This window comes from Molothrus ater, chromosome 7 (assembly GCF_012460135.2).
Source record: "Molothrus ater isolate BHLD 08-10-18 breed brown headed cowbird chromosome 7, BPBGC_Mater_1.1, whole genome shotgun sequence".
Lineage (NCBI taxonomy): Eukaryota > Metazoa > Chordata > Aves > Passeriformes > Icteridae > Molothrus > Molothrus ater.
In genome coordinates this window covers 37869336-37885492 of record NC_050484.2, presented here as the reverse complement: position 1 = coordinate 37885492, position 16157 = coordinate 37869336, and the positions used below count along the sequence as shown (strand labels likewise).

At 49.9% G+C, this 16157-nt stretch overlaps 1 protein-coding gene across 2 annotated transcripts in view; it reads left to right on the top strand.

Annotated features, from left to right (window-relative positions):
• The first annotated feature begins 347 nt into the window (after positions 1-347).
• ACVR1 (activin A receptor type 1) overlaps positions 348-16157 on the top strand; it is a 46708-nt gene continuing 30898 nt past the window's right edge. The window contains exon 1 of one of the 2 annotated variants that reach the window (XM_036386931.1): positions 348-437. The gene's annotated coding sequence lies outside the window, so the exon portion shown is untranslated. Of the gene's footprint in view, positions 461-16157 lie in introns of both variants that reach the window. The other variant, XM_036386932.2, reaches the window with a different exon arrangement.

Genomic DNA, 16157 nt, shown 5'->3' with positions numbered 1-16157 from the left:
CCGAACCCGAGCCCGAGCCCGAACCCGAGCCCGAGCCCGACCCGAACCCGAGCCAGAGCCCGAGCCCGAGCCCGACCCGAACCCGAGCCCGAGCCCGAGCCCGAGCCCGACCCGAGCCCGAGCCCGAGCCCGAGCCGAGCCCGAGCCCGAGCCCGAGCCCGAGCCCGAGCCCGAACCCGAACCCGAACCCGAGCCCGAGCCCGCACCCGCCGTGTCCCCGCGGCGCCGGCAGGGGGCGCCGGGCGGGGCGGCGGGCGGAAGTGACGCTCGGCCATTGCCGGTGCGGGCGCTGCCCCGCCCGCGCTCCTTTGTCAGCGGAGCCGCCGCCGCCCGCGGCCGCCCCCGGCCCCGCCGGCCCGAGCGGGGCAGCGCCGCAGCACGGCCCGCGCCGCCAGCTCCCTACGGCTCCGTCCCGCCCCGTCGCGCCGGCCCAGCGGGTGAGTCCGTGCCGCCGGAGCAGGTCGGTCCCGTCGGCGGGAGGGTTGGCGGGGGCGGCGCCGCGGGGTCCCGGTCCGGGCGGGGGGCGCACAAAGGCCCCGCGGAGCCGCGGCCGCGCTCGGAGGGCGCAGCATCGCCGCGGTGCCGCGCGGCGGGCAGGGCTGCGGCTTCCCTTCTCCCTGCTCTCATTAACGTGCGGTGTTTTGGCCGGGCAGAGTGAATTTCCCTGCCCGTGGCTGCCGTGCGGCTGCGGGAGCTCCCCGGGTGGGCGGCGCGGAGCGCGGCGAGCTCCCCGTGGGTGTGCTGCCGCTGCCCACGGCAGTGCGCTGGAAGCCCGAGGGTTGATGGGCATAGCCGAGGTGCAGGCCAAAGTCCCTGGTGCCGGTCATCTGCTAAAGGGGCTGCTGCCGCGGCCAGAGCCGCCGGAGCGGCTCCTGAGCCCGGGGCCGCAGCCAGCCCGCCCTGGGCCCGGGGGCAGGAGCGGCAGGAGGGGCAGGAGGGGCTGGCTCCTGCCGGGACTCGGCCTGCCCGGCAGCACGGCCCTGGGCACACAGCCGCTCTCAGCCCGCTCAGGTGTGCGTGCTGACCTGGCGGCTCTGGACCCACATGCTGCTCTGTGAAATCTGGCCGTGAATCTAGGAGGGGAAGCTGCCCAGGCAATTCTATTAAAAGTGCTAAAGCAACTTTAGTTTCTCGCAGTATTTTTACATAAATTGAAACTAAGCCGCTTTGTTTTCCAGTAATTGAGAGAGCAGCTCAGCTTCATCCGGTTCTCCAAGAGCTGGGGTTCACGTAGGTGTGCTGGAGGCACCAGTGCCTCAGGATGGTGTTACTGGTGGGAACTTCCACGTTCTGGACTGAGCTGCAGAACTGGCACGTTTGTACAAAACCACGTTTTACAACGATGCATTGAGTTCTCAGAAGAGAACAGATTCTTTTTCCAAATCTCGTGTGTTTTTATGGTCTGCATTGAAGCCCAGCTTCTCCTTGAAGAAGACTCCTGTGGCTATAGCAGTTAGCTGTGGGCAATGACAAGTCTATTTTTAAACTTTCACTTTTCTTTTGTTTCCTGTAATACGATCTTTGCTGTGATCCTCATACTCATCTTCAGAGGGAGGGTGGTGACCTGGAATGCAGCAGGCACTTTGCAAATACTCTCGGAGCCCTGTCCTTGAAGGGCTGGAGCTGTTTGAAGAGTGCTGGGGTGCCTTGCAATTGAAATGGGAAAGCTGGAGTCCTGGCTGTGGAGAGCTCTCAAGTGCACGGCTGGGCCCTTTGATGGCCGAAACCTTTTTTTTTTTGAGGAGGAGGTGTTAGAGATCTGTTTTAAGGGAACAAAAAGTTCCTGTATGCCCTGTGCTCTCCCCAGGAGGTGTTAAGTGTGTGCAGTGGTTTCAGAGGTTTGCCTTCCCTCGGGATTTGTTTGCTGGGATAAGGCCTGCATTCCTCTGTTTCAGGGGGCCATGTGTGCTCCTGGCCCAGTGGCACAGGACTTGGGAGTGGTTCCTGACTGTAACCCTTTGCCTCTTTGTCTCCTCACGCTGGGTGAGAGGTGTGTTTTGTTCTGTCTTCGTGATGGGACAAACTTTTAGTTCACACTTCAGCCTCCTCAGTCTGTAAATAATCAGCTCTTACAGGCCTAAATCATGGTTAGGACAGAATTATATCAGATGAAGCTGTTATTTAAACAAAACAACTCGAGGGGAGGAAAAGCCCCTTCATATGTTTTCACTTTTAAGTCTTATAATGTGTTTCAAAGTTTCAAGCTGGGAAAGGGAAATCCTACTGACCTGGTGCTGATGATGTTTCCAGAGGTGTTGCTGATATTCACTGCCCAGGAACCATTGTTAACTGTTTTCTTATTTTTTATTAGGAAACAAATTTAGAAAATTATTTATTAGAAAAAGATTTTAGTTGCAGAGCTGTGAAGTTTGTTGCCTCATGTTTATATTCTGTAGAGAGTAGGATGGCTGTGTTAGTTACTGACAAAATTGGTGAAAACCCAGATAGTGTGTGCAGAGGTTCAGCCTTGCCCTCCATGGGCACCACTCAGAAAGTGATTTTGGGCACATCGTGTTCCTGGAGCTTGCAATTCAACACGCTTTGAGACGTGAGAATTTTATTGTATGCCTTAGTGGCTGAACATTTGATATTCTGGTGGTTGTTCACGCTCTTCTCTTAACACGTATGAAGTTGGTTGCATTCTTTCTGCTGAGGTGACCTGCTGAAGATCACCTCTATCACTGAGTAGAAAGATCCTTTTGCAGGAGAATGCAAGTGTGTGGAGGAGCTGAGGTGAAAGGGGAGGGCTAAATATAGCCATTTCCTGCAGAACTTATCTGCTTTTGAGGCTGGCTTTCCAAATGGAACTGGAGTCCTCCAAGCCCTCGGTGAGGGTAGGAAGGGAACATGGGCGGGGGAAAGAACACCCGTGGGGTGTTGTGAGTGGGTTGTGTTTGTGGTTTTTGTTTTTTCCAGCCAGCTGGTACTCTGAAGTCATGCTTAAATTTAATGAAAGCCCGATGCTAAAATAGGATCTAGGGACAGCCGTTGTGAAATAATTAGGCACCCGTTCAGCCCTTCTTGTCCCTGCCAAAAAAAAGCTACTTGAATTCATTTAAATTCTTGGTATTGGAACTCTCAAATGGGCATCTTGATACCTGATCTAGTGTGTATAAGCAGGTTGAAAACTTGTCCTGCTCACCTGTGCATCTGTCAGGAGCTACAGCAGATTGCAGTGGTGGTGTTGAACATGGGTGATTGCTGCTCTGTGTGTGAGGATTCAGGGATATCACAGAGCTGGGTGACGGGCTGGCCTCAGCCAGGGTGTGCACGTGGCTCAGGGGATGGATTAGTTACTTTAGGACCTGAAGGTAGTCAAGACTGAGAGTTTAAGAGTATCTTAGGTACAGAGATACCCGGTGCTATCAAGATCCTCACCTTCTGAGCACTGCTGTGGACAAGTTCTGTGGCCACATGTTGTGAGTGTAAGGCATTTATATCCTGTACATATCTGTAAAAAAAATCAGGAATGATGGTGTTTTCTAGCAATGTTGGAAAGCTGAATTCACATGTGTTTGAAAACTGTTCTGGGATCATGAATTTATCAAATGTTGTTGACTACAAAATGTAAGGAATTCCATGGAAATGCTTTCAAGGAATTCCTTTTTTCCCCACTATGTTTGCAGCCAGAACATGGTTTTGGAGTAATGCTTTCAAAAGTGTAGCAGTACAGTCCAATAACGTTAAGTGGTTGTAGTGCAATAGTTTTCTGTGTTACATTGGACCATGAGTGTGCACCTGACCCAGTCTCAGGTGATGGTTATGCCCTCCTTACCATGTGGTCTTCTGGAATTGCGTGTGTACAGTGCTCGCAGGTTCCTATTTCACAGTGAGTTGCAGCTGTGGATTGAGGTTGTTCAGAACACACTCCCAGATTTCTGCTCTGGTGAGAAGATCCACAGGGAACGAGCTGCAGTTATGAAGCAGCGTTGGAGCACACCTTTGCCATGAAGTGCATGGTGCTGTTTCCTGGAAGGAGCCTGAGGAGTGTGCCCGTGCTCCCAGTGCAGTAAGTCCGCAGCTCTTCCTTTGTGCGGGAGAAGGCAGCACTGCAGTTCCAGTGCCCGTGTTCTCTGCTGGCAGTTCACATGCTGCTGTTCCCCTGGAAGGCCAGAGCCATGATCCATCTGCTCCTGAATACTGGGCATCAGGAGCTGGGTCAGTGTGGCAGGCGGTGCAGATCCCTCTTTTGCTGTGCTCCTGCCCTCCAGGCAGTGCCTTGCCCTGCTGGCTGCCCCAGTGCTGGCTGTGCCTGGCCCCGTGCTGGGCGTCTTGGACACAGGGTTCTGCCAGCGCTGCTGGGAACGTGCCTTGCCTTCCTTGTGCTGCAAACTGGCGTGCCACCAGCTCTGAGACACCTCTCAAGCCCCCCAGATCAAGGTCCCTTATCCCAAGGGATGGACTTCTGTTTGATTACAAAGGCATTGTAAGTCCCTAAGCAATTGGGATAATCAATATCCTTCAGCTCTGCAGTTTCTTCAAGCTTGGCACCTGTTTTAGCTTTACAGGACGTTGGCTCAGCCTGGTTTTGCAAGGCTGGGTGAGGTGGTGTGTAAATAAACTGACTTGCTGAGGGGAGAAATGCTTGAAAGAAGATACTGTAGAGATCTTAAAGTCACAATTGATGTGAGTAAATGGGAAGGGATGGTGTTAGGTAATTCCTTATTATGCAAGAAATGGGGAATACTGGGTGTAATCAATTGTCAGCAGCTTTAAAGTTAAAAGCAATAGTTTATAGTCTAAGCTATAGACTGATTGCAGTGGGATATTCAGGAGCCTTATTCTTCTTTGAGGAACAGCTGAATCTGTTGGTAGGCCTGTGGGGGGCCAGAAAATGCAGTGATTCAGGTGCAGCTTTGGGCTTGGGAATTTACCTTTGACTGGGAGGAGTGGGGTTGGAGTGAGAGGAGCATGGAAGAATGACCCTTTTATGCTGTGTCCTTATGCTCTTTCCTGAGCATCTGCTCCTGGCCTCTTGTGGAGTCAGCTTATTGCTGGTTCGGGCTGTGTGTTGTGGGTGGTTCCTCCCTTTGGTGCGCAGAGGCAGTTCAGTGGCTCTCACCCCAGAAGTCCTGTTGTCCCTGCATCCCCCCTTCTGAAACACTCCTGGAGGGTCACACTAAGTCACTGTTCCCTGCCTATGATGCTGCTGGAAAGACGGGTCTGAAAGTGTCTGGAGCCTGTTGTAGAGTAACTCCAGTCTGCTTTAGGGAAAGGAAGGCTTTGGCTTTGTTAAGAAAAACTTATTAAAACCAAGACATCCATTTTGGTGATTGTCCAAGGCTGCCTTTGGAGTAATTTCTGTTGTCTGAAATGACCAAGATGGAGATAGGAGATTGTGAGGGGGAGCACCAAAAGCTGTTATCTGGGCCTTTTTACAGGAGATGTGTTGCTGCAGCACTTAACCTTCTGTCCCGAGTGCCTGGAACGTTCCTTCTCAGCATGCTAAGCTGGTCATGCTGTTGAATGGAAGCTGGTAGGAGGAGCTGTTCCTTGTCTTGCCGAGCAGTCGTAGTGAGCTGTGCTCACTGGAGGTCGGCACTTTGTTGTTCTGACTGCAGACCTTACCTGTGCTAATGAGCTGCAGAGGAGAGGCCAGCAAAGCCCTCTTGTAATCGCGGGCCTGCTGTTCTGCTGGCGAGGCTCCTGTGACAGCAGGAGCGGGCTGGCAGCCCCGCCAGCCCAGCCGCCTTTGGCTGCGCGGATAGCTCCCAGCCTACAAGTGGCTTCCCTTTGAAGTCCTGGAAGCTGCTGAGCCCTGCTTTCAGGAGTCGGTGTGCCCCAGCAGGCCCCTCCAGCCCTCCCCGCGAATGCCTTGGGGTTCCTGGCTCCGTGGTTTGAGGCACCTGGGGCTGTGCTTGCGCAAACCTTTGCCGGCTACTAATGGCAGGGGAGTGAGTAGTCCTACTTCTCCATGTGCTGTTCTTTTTCCTGTTCTGGCGTCTCTGGCCATCTGATACACTGGATAAGGCATTCATTTGGTTAAAACTTAGTCTGCCTGTGCCAGGTTATTTCTAACCCAGGTTAATTCCCAGGTATTTTTCTTGTGCTGGTGCTAAGGAGGGATTTCTGAGGGCGAGTGGCTGAGCAGATGCAGAGGGCTGTGAGCTGCCTCGGAGTGTTTGTGAAGGCTGGTGCCTTGCTTGGGTGCACCATGGGCATGTTCGGTGTGCCTTGGACCTGCTGTGCTCTGCTCCCCAGGGAGAGCCCCTGCGGTCTCCTTGCTGCCGGCTTGCTCTTGGCCCTGGCTGTGACACCAGGATGTGCTGGGATGCACGTTTGTGGCGGTCCCACAGGCCTGCCTGCCCTCCCTTCTCCGCAGGACGGCGACAGCAGTGGCCAGCCTGTCCCCCGAGCTGCCCACGCTGCTCAGCACGCCGGGCGGGTGGTGTCCTGTGCTGTCAGGTGCTGTGCAACACGAGGGAGAGGAATGAGAGCAAGATCTCCCTAGGAACAAATGTAAAATTAAACAAAATGTGTGTTTGTATTAGTCAGCCTAAACCAGACTGTGCTATTTAGGGCTCTCCATTGCAATAAACTTGTCTCCTGTATTTGTGTGGGAGGACTGCAACAATTAAAGCAATTTTAAGGCTGAATTTTAAAAGTGAAAACAAAATGAAAAGGTAATGGTTTGATTTAAGAGAATATCAATTGTATCATATTATGTTATGATACTCTTATGTTAGAGAAGAGATAGGTGATACGCTGCAGGTTGGTTATTGGTTAAAGCTGTGTCCATGCTGCAGGTTTGTACTGAACATTAAAACTCGTCTTGACTTCATAAGGAGTAATTTTATTTTTTTTTAAATCCATTTAATTGCAGCCCTCACTGCTGCTGGAGAGTAAGCTGCTTGCTGCAGCTGCAGTTGTGGGTAGCAGCCTGCTAAAACATCAACTTTGATGGCATGGGCTGGGCAAATCCCAGGCTGGAGTGATAAACTACATAGAGAATAAAAATTTTCCGTTCTCCAGAAGGTGCTGAATAGAACTTAAAGACTAACTGGCAATAAAGATAGAGATATAAAAGTATGTGCACGGAATGATAAATGTAAGTGGAACCAGTGGGGAAAAAAAAGAAGAAGAAAAGGACAATTCCAGCTGATTTCAGGATCAGGAGGATGATTTGGCAGTGGAGTTTGTGGCAGTCAGTCTTGTAGGATTACACTGTGTTCTACTTCTCATTTTCTGTTGTCAGAGCAAAAACATGTGCAACTTGTAGTGCACCAGTCTGAGTGTTAAACTAACAAATTCCTATCTCCTTAGGAGTGGAATTACAATAAGTTGTGCATTTAAAAAAAGACTATTTTTAATTTGACTTCTAAATACTGGCTCAAGTTAAATGATAAAAAAGAGAGTTTGACATGTACCCTTAGCACATGAAAAAAATACTGATCCTTGTGAATTTAAAAAAAACCACAACAAAACGGAGGGGTGTGTTCTCTTTGGAATTGTGATTATAATAGAAAAATAAATACTTGAAAAACATAGGAAATTCTTTTCTGGACGTGCATTCTTACATATTGAGTGTTGATCTAAGTAACTTTTATTCCACTTGACCTTTATTTTTGGACTGAGTTGCAAAACCTGTCTAGATCCTGAGTCTAAATGAAATGATGATGAAAATTGCCATGCAAGCACCTTTTTACTCCACCCGTTTTCCTTCGTTAGGGGTGGCAAGGTGTGTATGTGGTGTGGGACCATCTCTGCTTATCTCTGGGCTCGGGAGCTGTCCTCCCTGCCAGAGGAGCACAGGATCTCGCTTTGATGTCTTGTTCCCTCCCTTTAGCTCAGCTGGGCAGCGCTTTGTGCCCAGACCAGCTGGCAAACGCCCGTCTGTGAGAGCAGAGGTGCATCTTTGTGGTTGGGATCAAGGTTAAAGCCTTTGAGTCTTGGCTGTCCTCCAGCTTCTTTGCATAATTTGAACTGTCTCTGTCCAGAAAGAAACATTCAAGTTATTTCAAGCCACTGGGATAGAAGAAAAAGCTCCACCTAAGAGGCTGCTCAGCAAGGTGGGCTGTGCTGCCCCACCTCAGCTCCCCAGGCCGTGTGCTGTGACGGCGTGGCTGGGAGGGGGCTGCTGGCTTCCTTGGCCTCTCCTCCATCTCTGCTCTCATGGGGCCTGCCCTTGAGCCTGTGCACTTCTTAAATTCTTCAGCGACTCCTTGGCATGGCTTTTGCTCTCCCACATGAGTTGGTTGTCAGTTGGGCCTTTACAAATGTGCCAGAAATGCCACGTAGACACTTTTGTGTGTGTTTGTGGACCTGGCATGTTTGCATCAACCTCCAGCGGAGAATAATCTGAGTAACATGTCCCAGCTTGCCGAAACAATAGGGTGTTTTTTCTGTCTTGGTGTAGATATTTTGCACATTTGTAAGACTCGTGTCATACCCCTAAAGCAAACCTGGGCATGGTTGTTCTGCAAAACCTGTTCTAAAATCTGAACCTGTTTATTCCTTTCCCTTCATACAGCTTCCTTATGACACGAGTAATATTTTGAAGAATGAGTAAATCAATATGGCTGTTCCTAAATTATGGAAATAAAAACCTAAACACCATCAGAAGTCCGAAAGAAATATGGTATTTCCATGCCTGATGCAAAAATGGCATGTTTTAATGACTGGAAAAGTCCTTGACTTCATCTTTTTGGTTGGGATTTGATCCTGGACATTGTTTAGACATTCAAAGAAAATATGTATTGGACTTTCATGTGGAACAGTGTCCAGGATTTTGAGGGAACTTTGTCTTGTTTCTCCATTAGGAAAGCCAGAATGCCATGCAGTGAGGAGCCAGAACAGCAAACTGGATTTTGAAGCTCAGTTTTCTTACACAGTTGCTGGGCTCTGGGGAGGAATTGGTGTTCTTGAGGCTGCAGTGCAGTTTTATGCCTTCTGTAACAAAGGATCTGTGAGGAGTAAAACCTACTTTATTTCCAGTCTGGGGATTTGTAAAACTTTGACATGCAGCCCAATTATAATTATGTTGGTTTAGTTCCCAAAGTGGACGCTCTTTATTCTAAAAGAGGCCCTACTGTGTGCAACCAGGAGTATTGAAGGCCCTGAAGTGTTAGCGTTTGAATGGTTTTGGCTTAGCTTTAAAATAAATATCTACTGGATATGGAGCTCTGGGGAGTGGACTAAAGCAAATGGAAAAGGTGAATTAACTGGAAGCTGTTCCACAAGGCTGGGTCCATAGAGCCACAGCACAGCAATGCAGTGGCAGATGGAGGCAGAAGAAAGGCATTTTGAGAGTCGCTTGTATTTTGAGCCTGATGTGAAGTGGGTGCAATTCAGAGGCCGCTGTTCCTCTGCACGGGGTTCTGTCACCATTGCTCTTGCTCTGCAGCATCACTCCTGTGTGGCCCCAGCAAGTTTCCGTGACAGCCTGCACTGCTCCTGTGAGGAATAGTGAGAACTGTTCCTGGCAGCTTTGGAAAGTCTGCCGTGTTTGTCTCCTGGTACTTGGTGGCTCTTTTGAGACCCGAGTGAAAACATCAACAGGTTCTCTCCTTGAAGACAGAGATTCACAGTTTTCCTGTCTGTGATGGAAATCTGGGAAGAGGAGCATCTTCGTGGTGTGTGTGCCACTGGTGACTGGAGCAAAACAAATTGGCAAATCCTTGTTTTCCTGGGGAGGGAAGGAGCCTCGTGCAGAGCTTTTGGCTGCCTCCTGGTAGGAATTCACATGCCTGTGAGCTGAAAGTGGCCCTGGGGCTGCAAGGTTTATGGGGTGAAGAGCCCCTGTGCTGGGAGTGAAGGTGGTCTCTGCTGTAGGGTCTCCTAAAGGAGAGTTCTGGAGAACCAAGATGGTGTTTGGCCCCCATTACAGGTACAAGTAACTGGGGGTGCAGTGTGGAAGAGGGGCACTCAGGGACACTCTGTGGGGCTCCATCAGAGGAGGGAATGGCAAAGGGCCAGGCGTGTGGCCAAGTGTCTGACAGCGTAAGTTACTGCTGTCAGCTGGTGCTGTTCACCTCTGCACATGCTTCTTGTGCTGAGAGTGGATGAAACAGCGCCTGGAAACACAGCAGTGAGGTCTCGGGTGGGCTGCCTTGCTCGGGTGACCACAGCTCGCTCTCGCTGCGGTGGCAAGCTCCTTGCTGGCAAGTGAGGAGAAGTGTGATGGCAAAGGATTGCTGTGTCTGCCTTGGGATGGCTGGCCTGAGAAGTTGCCAGGGTGGGACTGTGGTTTCACAGCTGCCCCTGTAGGCAGCGGCAGGGCTCTGCTCCCGGGTGTGGCTTGTCCCAGTGCAGGGACAAGGGCTGGAGAGCACAGAGGGGCAAGGCTCACCCAGACCAGCCGGAGTGGGCCTAGAAAAGGGTTGTTCTGAGCTGCTGGCCAGTGTGGACACGAAGGCATGTGAACCCAGACCAAAGCCACAAACAGCAGTGACCCAGAGGCTGTAAGTGAAGTCTCTGAGGGGTCGGTGTGCCAGCAGTGGGAAAGGATACCAAATGTGGGGCTTTTTCTCCAAGTTCTGAAATAGTCTTCCAAAAATCTTTGGGCTTTTTGACATAGTTGATCTTGTTTCAGTCCCACAGGTGTGTTTGGTTGTATATGAAAGAGGGATTCTTCTGAACTTGAGTTCATAAAGGCATATTAATTAAAAAATGAATGTTGGACAAGCCAAAAACAGTTGAATGTCATAATTGTTTGAAAGGCACCTGTGAGTGTGTTAGCTGACAGCTTGGTGCAGCTTGCAGGTTTTACCCAAATTGTTCTTAGGACCACAGCTGGAGGAAAAAAGTGCTTAATGTGTTACCTTCTTTTTGGGACATAATTATGGGTCTTGAGTAGCTACTGTGTCAAGAAGCAAACCAAGGCCAAAGGAAAGAGGCTTGTATGGCCAATATGAGTTAGAGCTGAGCATGGAGGTGGGTTTTCTGCTGTAATAGCTGGTCAGTTACTTAGACACCAAGGAAATATTTGAGTATCTGATCTTACGGGGAGATTCTGTTGATTCTCTGATCTTGAAAGGCTACTTTCGTACAAAACAAACAAACAAAAAACCCATGAAGAGCATGTCTTCTCTGTTAAAGTAATTTAAGATGTTTAAATACAGTAAAGGAACAAAGTAAATATTTTCCATGTAAAACATGCAAAAAAATAGCATCTGATTTAATTCTGAATTACGAACTAGCAAGCTAAAACTTAGACTAAATTAGACTTAGAACAAATCTTTTTGGAAAGATTTGAGGAATCCATGAGATTTTCATTGCTGAGCTGACTCTCCCCTGAAGGCTGTGCAGAAACAGGCAGCACCTTTGGGGTTGTGCGTCTGGAGTATAAAAGTTAAAATTACTTTAAATGGCTGAACTGTTTTGGGTTGACTTTAATTTGTATTTTTGTTTACTTGTTTTTCATAAAACCCCATAGTAAATGCTAAATAAAGCCTGTTAAATGCTCAGCCCAGCTGCATCATGAGGAGTGTTTAAAGGTGGTTAAACACTCCCTCCCATCTAACAGGTCAGAGATTTCAGAGGGTGTTTCAGACCTTCCACACTGTCATGGCAGTGCGTGGGCTGGGGGGGCCGTGCCCAGGGGCTCCCAAAAGCAGCACAGCAGATCCAGGAGCTGAGACTCAGGCTGCTCCTGTCTCCCCTGCCCCGGTCACCCCGGCAGGCTCACCGTGCTGGCTCTGCCTGGCTCAGCTCGGGGGCTGCAGCTCCTGTGTCCTTGGGCTCGTAATGGGCCTGACTTGCAAAAGGCCTTGATCATTTTTCTTACATTATTAGCACAGGCCACTGAGACCTGTTCTCCAATTAAAAATAAACATTAAAGTATTGTATTTATAAGAGTGAAGAATCAAAACAAATGTATCCTTTTCCATAAAAAATGGGGACCTGAGTTTCTGGGTGTTGGAGTAGAGGGATGGAGAGGGAAACAGTCTTTAAAGACTATTTAGTTAGTCTTAACAAGATGTTCATTTGTCTTCAACAACAATTAAACCCTTCTTACAAAAGGAAAAAAATAAGTACAAAGTCAGATCTAAAATTGGTTATTTAAATTGTTCGCAACTTCCTGACTTAAATCACCTTGATCAACTTGGAAGCAGCAAAACCTGAAATGAATATTCCACCCATACCAATGTAAAATGCTGTTTTGAAAATTTCAGGTAACCAGGTAAAATTCCGAGTGTGTGGGTTGTGGGGAATTTTTTTGTTTTGTTTGTTTTAAACTTTGAATTTTGAATCATTATGCTCAGACAATTACTCAGTTGGGTTTATTTTTCATTTCTGTAGCTGTTTTTTTCCTGGTAGCAGACCAAAGAAAGTTCCATCCCAAGTACATCCCTGCTCAAGTGGAGTGAAATGCTCCAAGCAGTGCTGAAGTCAGTGTGGTGCTCCTTGCTGGGAGCAGCTTGTGCAGCCTGGCCGGATTTTCGGGTGGCCAGGGGGTTGCTTTCTCCCAGGGAGCCGTGCAGACCTGCAGAGAGCTCTGGCTTGTCCAGCCCTCCCTAGAATTGCTAGTTTGGCAACTCTGCCCCTGGGAGGTTTACCACAGAATTATTTTGAAGCTGTTTGATTTCTTTGTAGCCCTGCTGTGGGAACTCGGTGTTTTTGGGGTTTTTCTGTGGCTTGTTCTGCCTGCTCCAAGCTGGTGCTGCTGGTAGCTCTGTCATGGTGCAGTGACATCTCAGGCCTTTGCAGGGGTGACAGCAGAGCTGTCCAAACATCTCTCGCCCTGTCCTCCTCACCTGGTGGCAGGTGAGCCGAGGCTGTGTTGTTTGGTCAAATACAGACCATGGAGCAGAGCCTCTGCTTGGAATTCGTGTTCCAATTTGCGGACAAGACCGGCCTTGTGCTCCAGGCTTTCCCGTGGTGCTGAGAGGAGCTTGCCTGCCCCTGGGTGCGTGGAGGTGGGACAGTGGCAGGGCTCCAGAGCTCGGGAGCAGAGCACTGAGTGCTGCACGGACATGTGGGGTTTATTGCTGCTGGAGGAGGTAATGTACAGTAGCAGGTCCAAAAATAGGTGTCTCTGAGCAGCTGCTCCTCTGAGCAGAGGAGTCATCTCTTAGCAGAGTTCTTGGCTAAAGCTCAGTTGTTAGAAGGGTTTCTTGCAGCAGTGTGTTTGTATCAGTAGGTCAGTGTTGACTGGTGTCCAGCAACCCTTGTCTTCCCCAAATGATCACTTTGAGGAGCTTGGAGTGAGTGGAAATGATCATGGTGTTAAGAATGGGAACAGAAAGAGATGAGATGGAAGTGCTTTTCTTGGTTAAGTAGTTCAGTGGTGTAACTCGTGTAGGTAGCTGCAGTTCAGTTTCCTGCATGGTCATGCAATGGGTATTGGGAGAATGCTGCTGCAGTGCTCTTGGGGTTCAGGGAAATGCTAGGCAGAGCGGATTTTGTTTGACTGCATAAATATCTCTTCATGAGAAACAAACCCGACCAATAACCAAGTTCACACAATAGCGACTCACTGGTTTTAGCTTCAAACTCTGCTAGCCCAGATTGTGATTATCTTTGCTCTGGGAAGCCATGGGGACAGATGATCTGTCCTGAAAATGGTGACAGGGACATGAGGGAAGTCCTTGCCATCAGCCCTCAGTGGGAAAGCTCTGGTACAAAGGAACTCGTCCGTGTTGGTGGTGAATGTTCCCAAAGGGCTGTGCACATCAGTCGGGGTGACTTCTGTTTTTACCAGCTCATACTGTCAAGTGAGTTCATATTATTCAATTAGTTCTGAGGGTTTTGGAGATGATTTAGTAATTTTTTTCAGCCTACTGTCAGAAAAATAATGTATTAAAAACATTGGTAGAGAATTAGTTTATTCAGCTCAGATCTGCTTGTTTGCTGGCACTGCTCAGCTTCCTTTGGAGTGCCTGGCTGCTGCCGGGCAGGCTGGGGACCCGCGGGGACAGGGGCTGGGCGGGCCAAGTGTCATTGCTGCTGAGTACTATTGCTGTGAGTTAATCCTGCTTTTCAGAGGGAAAATGGCTAATATGTGAGTAGGTGCCTTGTGAACAAGCAACAGCTGGGTGCAAAGCAAAAATCTGCTAAAACATGACTAATTTCTGAGTGTTGCACAGAGTTTCTGTCTGTATTCAGCAGCAAATTACCATTTTGAGCTTATGCTGCTGTTGCTTCACTGGAGTTGGCATGAGCTGCGTGTTTGAACTGATGGTCATTGCTATGAGACTGTCAAAGCATTGGTACAATGTGAGGTTGGCTCTCTGTCCTTCCACTTGCAACACGGCCGATTCCGTTCAACGAGAACTATTTTAATTGGGTTCTACTCTGTGTTATGTTAAAACTCTGATGCTAGGCACAGAAACCCATGACACTTGTTTTGTTTGTTCCTGAAAACATACACTTCACTCTGCTTTGGCCATTCAAATTGGTTTTACATGATTGTCAGCTGAAAATAATACTGCGATTGGCAGCAGCACGGCAGCTTCCTGCAGCCCGGACCAGCAGTGGGGTAACTGGTCCAGGGGGGCTGGGAAATGAGAATTCCTGCTCCGAGAGCGTTGGTTGCTTAGCAGGCAGCACAGCAGCGTGGCCGTGGGGCAGGGCTGGCCCAGCAGGCTGGCCGAGGCGGGCGGCTGGGGACACGGAGCTGCTGCCAGCGGAGGAGAGCGGGACAGCGGAGCTGGGCTGCTCTGGAGAGCAACTCGGCCACCATGGCCTGGCCCTGCGGTCCCTGATCTCGGAGCTGGGCCGGGGGCAGCTGTGGGTGAGGCTGTCCCTGATCACCGAGCTGGGCCGGGGGCAGCTGTGGGTGAGGCTGTCCCTGATCTCGGAGCTGGGCCGGGGGCAGCTGTGGGTGAGGCTGTCCCTGATCTCCGAGCTGGGCCGGGGGCAGCTGTGGGCGAGGCTGTCCCTGATCACCGAGCTGGGCCGGGGGCAGCTGTGGGTGAGGCTGTCCCTGATCTCCGAGCTGGGCCGGGGGCAGCTGTGGGCGAGGCTGTCCCTGATCACCGAGCTGGGCTGGGGGCAGCTGTGGGCGAGGCTGTCCCTGATCACCGAGCTGGGCCGGGGGCAGCTGTGGGCGAGGCTGGGAGCGCCAGCAGCCGCAGGGCAGAGCTCGGGTGGTGAGCCTGGCGTGTGCAACTGCAGTGGGATGGCTGGTTAGAAAATAACCAGTAGTCATGACTTCTGTTAATTAACTACTAAGAGTTAAATAAATGTTGTTGGAAAAACTAGTCTGTGTTTATTTGGCACGTCCCTCTCCAGCCGAGGCTGGTGCTAGTTGGTACATGCTCCACTGCTGAGCCCGTCTGCAGCGTGGTTTTATGTTTTCCATCTGTATTGATTTTCATGATTCATTGACCATGATCTAAGCAAAAAGCACACTTAAATGACACTGGAGACAGCTGTCTGTTAAAGAAGGACCTTTATGTAGTCTGAAATGGCGCCAGGTTTTTCTTCCATTACTTTATCAAGTAACACACAAAAGTAATATTCTTTGTTTAATTTCCTTTTCTAGGTCACTGGTATGTCACCTCTCTTTTGTGCAAAGAGCAGATGGTAAATTCTTACTCTAAACTTTCCTATCAGTTTTGCTCCTGTTATTTTTCTGATAATATGAAATGGAAGGGGCCTTACATTGTGTTTGGGAGTCTCTATGAAGGAATCAGTTCTTCTCCCTGTGGAGCTGTTTGGAAGGTACATGTGGGAAGTTCAGATAAAAGCAGAAACGTATAAAGCTTGGGAAGCTGATGTGTAGCTTTTTCCAGTTATAATCTGTCTCTCTTTGTATGGCAGGCTGAAGTTCCAGATGTTGTTTTGGCTTGGAGATTGTGGATAGGGGAAAAATAAGCATTCTAATGTTAACAGAGTCAGCCTGTCTGGATCTGAGCTGACAGGAAAAGGGAGAGATAAAACCCTCATTAATGGAGTGAGCAGTGCTGAGGAGGCAGGGCTGTCCCTGGAAAGCAGTCCTGGGCTGGCAGTGCCCGGTGCCAGCTGTGGGGCACCACCGTGGCCCTGAGCTCTGACTTGAGCAGGGACAGCAGGCTTGCTTCGGGTGTGCACCCCCCCTTTTCCTGTGAAAAGTTAATTCTCACCCCTCTTGGCATCCTGCTTGCCCTCAGCAGCTGCCTCTGGGTTTTGGGGATGCAGAGCTGAGGGGCTGTTGGTCAAACACGCTTCTGGGGTTGGGTGGCTCTGTGCCTCTTACCACATTGAGCCTCTGTCTTGGAGCACCAGTGGTTCTT